An 11,101-nucleotide genomic window follows, 5' to 3' on the forward strand; every position below is an offset into this window, starting at 1 on the left:
TTTTCTATTCTTCTTAAGTCTTCAAACCTACAGCTGGCGCTCCCAAGTTAGCCAGGCCTACTGCACTGCTTCTTTCATAAGTGGTGCAAAGGCAGTTACCATAGCAGCTGCTTCCGGCTATTCATGCTACTGTACATCTAATGTACAAAAACACTTTGGGTCTCCTTTAACCTCTGTGGAGGAATCTGCAGTTTAATAAGCACAAGCACCTTTCAAGGATCATCTGGAAGTATTCAATGTTCTCAAGACAGATATGGCTTGCCTGCATGTCTCTCCAGCTAACTCCAAAACTTGCTAAGCTCTATTAATGAGGAAGTGAAGGAGGAGGAGAAGGAGGAGGAGGAGGAGGAGGAGGAAGCTGAAATGGTTTCAGTCACTGGAATCTGTATTAGCAGAGGTATCTATATAGAGTATTCATATACAATAACACAGTTAGTTGATATTCTTGGCCTTTGGAGATGTGGGGGTGACTGAACCCATGCATCCCCAGTGTAATTATGAAAGGTTTAGGCCATCATGAACATGAATAGGTTTCGCCTATTTGCTCAGTTTCTCTCATCAATGCCAACATCTGGTTTTTGAGAACTCTTGGGCGAGGCGCCCCCCCCCATGGGTTCCTTCCCTCAGTGTGCCTACATTCCCACCACCATTTCCACCTTGCTCTTGCTCCTCCTCCTCTTTCTTGTCACTGCTACCTCCTGCTTGCTTGACAGACACTGAGCAAAGTGGCAACGGCATCTGCTGCTCCTCCTTCTCACCAGCACCATTGTCTAAGCCAGAGCAAGAGGCAGGAGAACATGCAGGTTGCCATGGTGATGAGGAGGCGCAACTCCAGGGGGCCCTTCTCAGTGTGCTATCACAGCTACTCTTGATGCCAGCCCTGTCTCTCCTAATGGTATGCCAATCAATATGGTTGAATATCTCTCTATGGATAGGACAATCACTCTGTGTCACTTTCAGTCTGTTTCCAGTCTGCCTCACTTTCATTTGCGTTCATCCACAAATCTGTTTAGTCCTGTTTTTCATTAATATGATATGATATGATATATATATATATATATATATATATATATATATATATATTGTATTTTCTTCAAAATAAAATTAAATCATATTTTAAACAAATGTTGATTTTTTTTCTCTTCTCTTTAATATTTTAGAAGTGTAAAATTTGGTGGATAACCAGCTTCTAATCCTCACATTAATCCTGGAGGAGGGACTAGGTCAATTTTGATTGGAATTCATAAAGATCAGATTCCTCAAGCGGCCATATATCTTTCTAAACAACATGCTAACCAGACTGAGGCAGCACCTTGGCAAAGCTATGCGCACTCAGTCAACTTTAGCTTAGGTAATTTATTATCTTTTCTAAACCATGCCTTTGTCCACAATAAATCAAAAGGGGGAAATGAGAGAACATAAGAGACAGGGGTGGTTGAATATGTCAGTTTCACTTTCTCCTGCATTTCAACTTCTTAAATCGCAAGTTCTTCCTGTCCCAAATATGAAGAACTTTCTGAATTTTTATTACCAAAAACAAACTGAAATGAAATTCTCATTTATCTGCACTGGCCAAATTCAACAGGTAGAGCTATTCCCAACTTGGAACAGAGTATTTTGTACCTGCCTGACATAAAGCTCTTAAAGATGAGGAGCCTGTCAAAAAAAAAAGGAAAAGAAAGAGGTGGCAATCCTAATTAAGAATTTTTTAAAAAATAATTTATTCAACTCTATTTAACAAAGTGGTTTAAAAAAGTTAAATATATATATAAAAACATACAAGTCAGACAGCGTTTCTAATAAATACACAAACACAATTTCTGTAGATGCCGAACCGAGCTTGTTTCCTTCAATTTACTGTGGTCAGAGGAAGATTTGTTAAACCAGAGTTGGATGCCACATCTGTACCATTGATGTAATCGAGAAAAGGAGACCATATTTCATTGAATGGGTCATAGCTAAGTTGGCCCTACACTTACTGGATGGAAAGAGAAAGTGTGGGATATAGCCTGCTCTGAAAAATTAACCTACCACCACAGAGTCTTGTCGGAATCCTAATTAAGAATGAACACGATTTAATACATGGGCTTTCAAACCCAGACTTTTCAGATGTCAATAAATCGAAGCCAGCATGGATGGATGGATAAATGTGGATGGATTTATCTGGATGGATAAATCTGTCCATTCCAAATTCTCTCATGTTTGATTATTTTAAAATCTCAAATCCATTTTGTCCCGAAGATGGCTAACTTTGCAAATTTTGGTAAGTTCTTACCAGCCTCAACCTGAAATGAAATTCCCACCCATCTCTAATAAGTGGGGGGGAGGGGGAGCTCTAACATGTAAGTAGCAGGTTCTGCTATTACAAGTTCTGATGCATTTTTTTTTGAAAAAAAGTAATCAGTTGGGAGAATGACTTCATTATTTGATGTCTCACCTCTTTTATTCTTTGAGCTGCCATTACTGACAGACATATTAGCATTTCCTTTCTTCCTATTTGAGTGCAGAATTATCTTTAATTGCCATGTATATGCTGTCTGCAGAAAAAGGAAAAGAAGAAAAGAAATAATAAACTGTTCCTGTCAACATTTGTGCAGATACGTTCTGCGTACAGTAGAGGTATCAAAGTCCGAGAGGAAAAGAAGGATTTATTGTAAATAAATTAATCTAAATGGACCCAGGAGCTGTTTAGAATATCACTTGGAGTGCAAATTAATGAAAGATACTGAAAATTATTTTGCTATGGGCCTCTCAGCAGCTTTATTTTCATCCCTCTTGTTTATTTTGGAAAGCTAATAGGAAATGACAGGTTGAATTGGCATTAAAACTGCATGTTCCACAGTTTGATATTTACTCAGGGGCACAAATTCTTGTCTCAGCTGAATTAATGGTGGGATGCCTAGCCACCCCCCAGTTTTAGAGATAAGAGTTTGCAGATTAAAATGCAAGCTTGGCAGTGCAGTACTATGTATGTCTACTCAGAAGCAAGACCCATTGAGTTCAATGGAGCTTATTCCCAGGAAAGCATGCATAGGACTGGAGCCGTAATATCTTCATATGGTTATGAAAGGAATGTCGTTTTCTCAGATTTACAAAATGATTCAGAGAAAGATCAGTTTGTTACACTTCAGAATTTTTAGGACCATATTTAAGGTGTTGGTTAAGAACATACACTTCACAATACATTAGTGTGCAATTTATGCTTGTTTAAAAAGAACAAAAATCCTACAACTCCCTGCATTTACCAGCTAGTATGATGAATGCTGACTGGGGAATGTCTAAACATTCATAGAATGTACAAAGGACACCAGTTGGACTGCAGCCTAGGTATTTTAACTCCTTAGTAATTCACAAATAAACACATCTTGTTGTTTTTTTAAAAAAAACTTTTACTGGGTTGAAACACACACACACACACACACACACAGAGAGAGAGTTTTCTCAGGATAAAACAAATAGCAACTAAGAAATATAGCCTGTTGTTGTTTTTACCAGCACTGCAAAGCTGCAGTGAGTTCACTGTCACCGTTGAAGCATATATCATCAATGAAGTTTGCAACAAGGATTGCTGAAATTAATGTATTTCCTTGGCTGCTTCATTATCCTTAGTGATTCACTCTTTGTCTCCTGCCACTCCTCTCCATCAGAAGGACAGCAGCTCTGTACTATGCTGACCTGAACAATGTTCTCAAAAAGTGCTCAAGGACTGTCCCATATGAAGTACAATACAGTAGTCTAGCCACATACAGTTCTGAAGACTGGACCCTAACATCAAGCACCTGTGCCTTACTTCCATTTGCAGTTATTATTATTATTATTATTATTATTATTATTATTATTATTATTAATTTATATAGCACCATCAATGTACATGGTGCTGTACAGAGTAAAACAGTAAATAGCAAGACTCTGCCGCATAGGCTTACATTCTAATAAAATCATAGTAAAACAATAAGGAGGGGAAGATAATGCAAACAGGCACAGGGTAGGGTAAAACTAACAGTATAAAGTCTGCGCAACATCAAGTTTTAAAAGCTTTAGGAAAGAGAAAGGTTTTTAGCTGAGCTTTAAAAGCTGCGATTGAACTTGTAGTTCTCAAATGTTCTGGAAGAGCATTGCAGGCGTAAGGGGCAGCAGAAGAAAATGGACGGAGCCGAGCAAGGGAAGTAGAGGCCCTTGGGCAGGCGAGAAACATGGCATCAGAGGAGCGAAGAGCACGAGCGGGGCAATAGTATGAGATGAGAGAGGAGAGATAGGAAGGAGCTAGACCGTGAAAAGCTTTGAAGGTTAACAGGAGAAGTTTATATTGGATTCTGAAGTGAATTGGAAGCCAATGAAGAGATTTCAGAAGCGGAGTAACATGGTCAGAGCGGCGAGCCAAGAAGATGATCTTTGCGGCAGAGTGGTGAACAGAAACCAACGGACTGATGTGAGAAGAAGGAAGGCCAGAGAGAAGAAGGTTGCAGTAGTCCAACCGTGAAATAACCAGAGCATGAACAAGCGTGCATGTAACAAGTTGTTCAGTTACAACTGCCTGCTGATGAACCTGCAGTCGGCACTGTCCGTTTTAAACCCAGGTCCCTTCCCCCCGCCCCCCTGGTCAGATAGATGATCTATGATATCTGATGCTTGATGATGGTAAACCAAACAATTCTATCACAGGCAGCCAAAGGGAGTACAGAAGATCTTCTTCTTTTCTTATCTTCTCAAGCCTTGCCTAAAAGCACATACTTTCTCCATTGTCTAATAAATGATTTAATTCTGTGAAGCAATTTGTTGTACAACTTGTGGGAAACACGCTACAAAGAATGAACAGATGTATCTCTTACGAGGAAATAGATTGGAAGGCACCTTAAGGCAAGATCATTTCCATTAGGTTCCAGATCTGGACTTGCCAGATGTCACTAAATCCAAACACTGCCCACCAAAAAGCTCCACTCCGTTACTTTTCATGATAAGGAAAATGCCACAGATCCAAACTGTGTAGAGATACTCTGGTAGGATCTACACTACTGCTTTAAAACAGTTTAGAACAGTAGTGACAACTGTTGGGGCCCAGGACACACTCCAGATACAGTTTTCAAAATGTTTTCAAAGTGTTACATCCTGCCTAGTGTAGATCTGGCCTCTGACATTTAGCAAGTCTCTTTGCACCGTCTCCACCCACTGACTACTTCTTAGTGGGTGTCACAGTCTTCTGGAGTGCCTGATATAAAGCGACCCAGAGTGCCCTTTCACTATAATTGATGCCGAACATCCAATCACCATGAGCGATTCAGCCCATATGATTCAGCTGAATAATTCTATATATGTAACTGGGGCATTCAGAGCTGAATGCAGCTGTACCGTGACAATGAAAAATTAGCACAGAGTTTCTTGGATAGAAAATAATCGCCACTGAGTCCTTTACCTTACTTTTTAGAAATGGACTGGGAGGAAGGAGCTGAGAACCTATGGTTTAAGTCTTGACCGTTTGGTGAAATGGTTGCGAAACCAGCTCTCAAACTCAGCTTGCTAACTAACTGGGTGGGGAGACAGGGGAAAAGCATACTGATTGGCAGAACTTAGCTTGAGCTGCAGAAATCTAAAGGGGAAAGTTTCCATGGCATGGAGATAAGCATTGTCATATGGTAATAATGTAGATCAATCTTCTCCTGAAGGCACAGGAGCTGGGGCCAGTTTAAAAAGTTGGCAATTCTCAACTCAGCATGTAAACCCAAATCTGACTAGATGGATCCTTAGTCTGATCCAGCATGGTTCTTCTTATCTTCTTATGTTCTTATAAGTCCAACTGAGTTCAATGGGACTTATTATTAACAAACAGAATGCATAGGACTGCAGCTTTTATGCTGTTGAGCTTACAGTCCATGGCAGGATCTACACTACTGCTTATAACGGTTTATAAGGGTTATGACAACTGTTCAGGCCCAGGGCACATTACATATACCATTTCCATACTGTTTTAAAAGTGTTATATCCTGCTTGGTGTAGATTGGCCCCATGTGAGTCTACATGTAACCTAATCTAATTTGTTTATTTAATGTATATCCTGCCTTTATACCCAAAATGGCACTTAAGGCAGATAGCAATAATAAAATATAGATCAGGAACAAAATCTCAATAAAAAAAATATGTTGCAGATCCATTAAACACAATTAAAACATGAAAACAAAAGACAGGGTCCAAACAATTACAACCCCTTCAGCAACAGGCCAGTTTATATGCCAAAGGCCGGCCTGCATAAAAACATCCTTGCCTACCAACAGGAGGACTATATATGAGTTCATCTCAGCCTTTGCTCAGTAGTAACTGTATAAAATATCATTTTATTATCATGTATCATCATAACACAAGAACTTCTTTTGTTGGATTGGACCGCAGGTCAATCTAGTCCAAATTTCTGTTTCCATCAGTGCCCTGTCAGATACTTCTAGGTAGCTCACAAGGAATGCATGAAGACAGTTCTCCATGATGTTTTCCCACTGGGGTTCACGTATACCGCCACTGAACATGGAGGGGATCCTTCAGATGTCGAGGCTTATAGCCATTGACATAATTTGTCTAATTTGTCTAAACTCTCTTTCAAACAATCTAAGCCAGTGGCCATCATCACTACATCTTATGCCAGCAGATTTCATGTTAATTATGTATTGTACACAGAAGTACTTTCTTTTGCATAGCCCGAATCGACTGCTAATCAGTTCTAGTATTATGAAAAGGGATGAAAACTTTTTCTCTATCCACTCTCTACACAATGCTTTCAATGTTCCCCTTAGCATTCTCAAGGTCAAGTAGCCTGAGGGAATGAAGACTAGAGGGTTGGATGGGGACTATGCCCAGACCTCCCATTCCCTGCAACACCACACGGCATTACTTGTCCATGCAACTGCTGGTGTAGGAAAGAAACAGCGCACCTATGTGACCCATGTGAGCGCTGTGTCCTTATACAAGGAAACATCAGGTCCCCCGTCGGCTGACCCAGATATATTTTAACTGCCTGTTAATATTACCAGGTTTGCATTAGTTAAACTATCTATTAGCGATGGGAACCAACCCCAAGATTCAACGAGGATCCTGATTCAGAACTTCAGGAAACGGCGTGCTTTGGATCGGACTGATTTGGAGTTTGTTCGCTTCAACTCAGGCCCCGAACATGAGTTGAGATTTGGAAATCCGAGGCGTTGTGTCTCCCATTGACTATCATGGGAAGTTTAAAAAATGGCTTTAACTTTTTTTTCCCTCTCTTGGTCAAAATTGGAAGATATTTGCAGGCATAGTAGTCCCTTCAAAGACCAGGAAAAGAGGTACAGGGTTTTTTGTGTCACACACCTTTCTATTCTCTCTCTCTCTCTCTCTCTCTCTCTCTCTCTCTCTCTCTGTGTGTGTGTGTGTGTGTGTTTAAAGGGAACTGCTGATAACTCTTGGCAGAATTGTATGAAAATTGTAGGGACAGTTCCCTTTCTGGGGGGGGGGGGATCAAGCCTGCCAAATTTCAGAACAACAGCAGCAGGGAGGTTGCGCGGGAGCAGCATTGACATTTTGAAGGGTATCCAAAACAGAATATGCTTATCCCCCTTTGTTCCTTATGGAGCAATCTTCTGGAAATGACAGAGTACAGAGGCAGCCCTAAGTAAGAAACTTGCCAAGTTTCTGAAGGATAGTACCAGCAGTTCATGTGGAAGAGGAGTCCTTCACTTAGGGGAGGGATTTGTATTCTGTTCCCTTCCCCTATGGTTTTTGGGGAAATTTGTATGAAATCATAAATCATAGGGGTCTCCCCAGGCAAGAAACCTTCTAAGGCAGGATCTACACTACTGCTTATAATGGTTTATAAGAGATATGACAACTGTTCAGGCCCAGGACAGAATTACATATACCGTTTTCATACCATTTTAAAAGTGTTATATCCTGCTTGGTGTAGATCAGCCCTAAGTTTCATAAGGTTAGGTGCAGGAGCTAGGGACTTACAAAAACCAGTTTAAGGCTCTCTCATAGTGAAATATGGAGGCATCTCACTGTCACATTCTTGTTCTACTCTGTTGGATTTAATTGGCTGCCTAAGACACAAAAAACAAGGGATTCTGGGAGAAAAGTGAATAAATTATATTGTATTATAAATTTTAATTAATAAACACTGATGTAATGCAAAATGAACTGAATGAAATTAGGAAGAAAATGAACCAAAATGATACAGAAACTCAAACAAAAATACGTTTTCAAAAATCAATTGGAGGAAGAAGAACTAAGACATGGTGAGCTGCCTGGTGAGAAAGCAAAACAAGACATCACACCAGCAATTTATCACACACTCGCCATTCCTGGTATGTGGTTTTGCAGTACAGTACTCACATGATGCCATCCCTGTCCTGCACTCATCTCACCCCTTCCACCCCTTGTTACTTTTTATTTTGGTGTGAGGAAAGTCTGGATTATTTTCCCCTCTTGCTTTTTTCCTTTGTTGGAGGCGTGTGCTAGTGGAGTCTTGCTGATGAAAGAGGATGGCATCCATCAGAGTACCACAACCTATGAACTGGAGGAGAAAGGGCAGGGTGGAGTGGAAGAGCAAACAATTGAAAACCCACATGAAAGAGTCTGTAGTCAGATCTACACCAAGCAGGATATGACACTTTGAAAACATTTTGAAAACTGTACCTGTAATGTGTCCTGGGCCCCAACAGTTGTCACTACTATTATAAACCATTTTAAAGCAGTAGTGTAGATCCTGCCAGAGTGTGGTGGAGCCCTTGAAGCACATATGAAATGGAGGTAAAAATGTGGAGACAAACCAGAGGGAAAAAAACCAGGTATGATGGAGCCCATAAAGTGCCTGGGTAACCCACATCTCCAAAACCTGACTTGTTAACAAAGACTCAACTCCAGCTTATGTTTCGGTGGCTTGAGAGGGAAACTCACCTCACTTCATGAACCACCAGAACTTGACCGAAGTGGCCTGATTCCTACTTGGATCCCACGCACATCCCTGTTATTTATAGGTCATCACTACAATCCAAGTTGGTCTATCCACAGATTTCCTTGTTGAATAAGGAATGATGTGTTCAAATATACACTTCATATGCAGTTCTCATGGAAAATGACTCACCACATTTAGAACTGGTCCTACTACTGGATTGCAGCGGTCAATTTTGACAGTGGTGATCATCTGACTGGGGAAGGAATTACACAACTGAATCTCAGTACCCCTGAAAGCAGATAGATGGTGCTACAACTGGTCACTGCAGTGATTAGCAATGCAAAAAATGCAGGTATCCAGTAGCTATGGACACCTAAAAACTGGGCCTTGCAAGTGGCATCTGGATTGCTGTAAAGGTCAGTGGAGCATGCCTCCCCTCCTTTCAGGCTTCTAGAAAATCTCACTGACTCCTGCTTTGCAAAATGGTGTTTCCATTCCTAGTACAGATCCACGTTTCTATTTGAACCCTTTCATTTGAACCGATCTCTTCCTTGTTCATAAGGATTCCCTTTGCAGAGCAGACGGGATTCCTTTTTGTATTGCGAAAAGCATGTTAAATAAATTAGGTTGGGACCTGGGATTGATAATCCATATAACATGGCTCGATCTCCATGTATGTGTGTGTGTGTTTTAAAAAGTCCCTGGCCATGCTCCCTTAGCCTGCAGGTGGATGATACTATTTTTCAGAGAGCCATTATGCTTGTGGTTGAGTGTACCCTGACTCATTATTCTCTGTTCTAGTCAAATAGGTTTTGTGGGGTTTTGTGGTGATACAAAATCTACAGAGCCTGATTGATCAAAAATGAGAATGTGTGTACATTGTGGACACTTGCATTCTCATAATAATAATAATAATAATTTATATAACACTTTATTGCAAAGTGCTGTACATAAAATAAAGTAGGTCAGCAGTTTACAAAAATACAACAAATACAATAATCCTAATAGGAAACCTTAACTGGATTAAAAGAATATAACAATAAAAGCTTAAGATAAAAAAACCCATACAAAATATATAGTGACCACCACAAGGACCATCAACATGCTCTACCTTGGGAACAACCACTTAGCCGCCTTAGTCCGGGTTTCCTAGTCCCCACTTGGCCATGGAAAAGACTGGAGAAGTTCATAAGCCGAAAGAACTTTTCAAAATAGTTTCTGGCACTGCTAGTTTAAATCAATTACAGAGTCTCTGAGACCACTTCCAGATTAACCAGCTAGACCAGTTATAGCAACCTTTGTCACTGACGCTTATGCATAAAATAAATAATACTGCTTGCTAAATGGCTTTGCCATTGTTTGTAACTACAAATGCCTTATTGTGTTCTCTATTCCAGCTGTTCTGTGTGGTTTTGCTTGGTGCTAGGCCAAACATTTGCTAAATGTTCATAGTACCTCGTATATTTTATGTATCTTTAACAATATGACACTGCTTTCTTAGAACAACAGAGTTCGTTACAGAAGTATTTATGGCCGATGTTCCCATGCCTTCATAGATGGAAGCAGTTTGTGTTTTCAGCAATATGTTCATATGAACCACTGGAGGTGCCACAGAAGTTTCACATAAAGCAAGATTCATGGCAAAGGGCTCAGGACCTTATGTGAAACGTGCAGGGAATTTTGAGGAAAGCCAAAATAATTTTCAATTTCTCGGAAGAGCCCCAAACATCCCATGACTTGTTACCAGATTGCCTCTAAAGTGAAAATTAAGTAAATTTGGGAGTTTAGCCTCAGGTGATCAGCACAGTTGGGATAGGATCCAGATCTTTCATTACACCAGGAGTAAGGCACTGTTTGCAGAATGGGATTTCTGTATCCTTTCTTCTCCCCTGCAGTCCCCCTCACACACACACACCAAATTTGCTCCAGAGTGTTGGGGAACCCTCAAGAGAAGAACTGGGGGGGAACCTAGGGGCCTACAGGGGAGGGGAGGAGATGTGGAAGTCCCATTCTGCAAGCAGAGTTCTTCCACTGGCAGAATGAAGAATCTGGATCCAACCCAAGAAAAACAGATATGTAATTTCAAAGGAGTTGAAAAGAGCGTTGAGAAGACTAGGAGCTCTATCATACCAACGTTGTATCGCACTTTCATCTTGCCTTGTTTGCTGTTTTGCAGTGTAATACTCACAT

The sequence above is a fragment of the Elgaria multicarinata genome, chromosome 4, assembly GCF_023053635.1.
Source record: "Elgaria multicarinata webbii isolate HBS135686 ecotype San Diego chromosome 4, rElgMul1.1.pri, whole genome shotgun sequence".
NCBI classification, from domain to species: domain Eukaryota; kingdom Metazoa; phylum Chordata; class Lepidosauria; order Squamata; family Anguidae; genus Elgaria; species Elgaria multicarinata.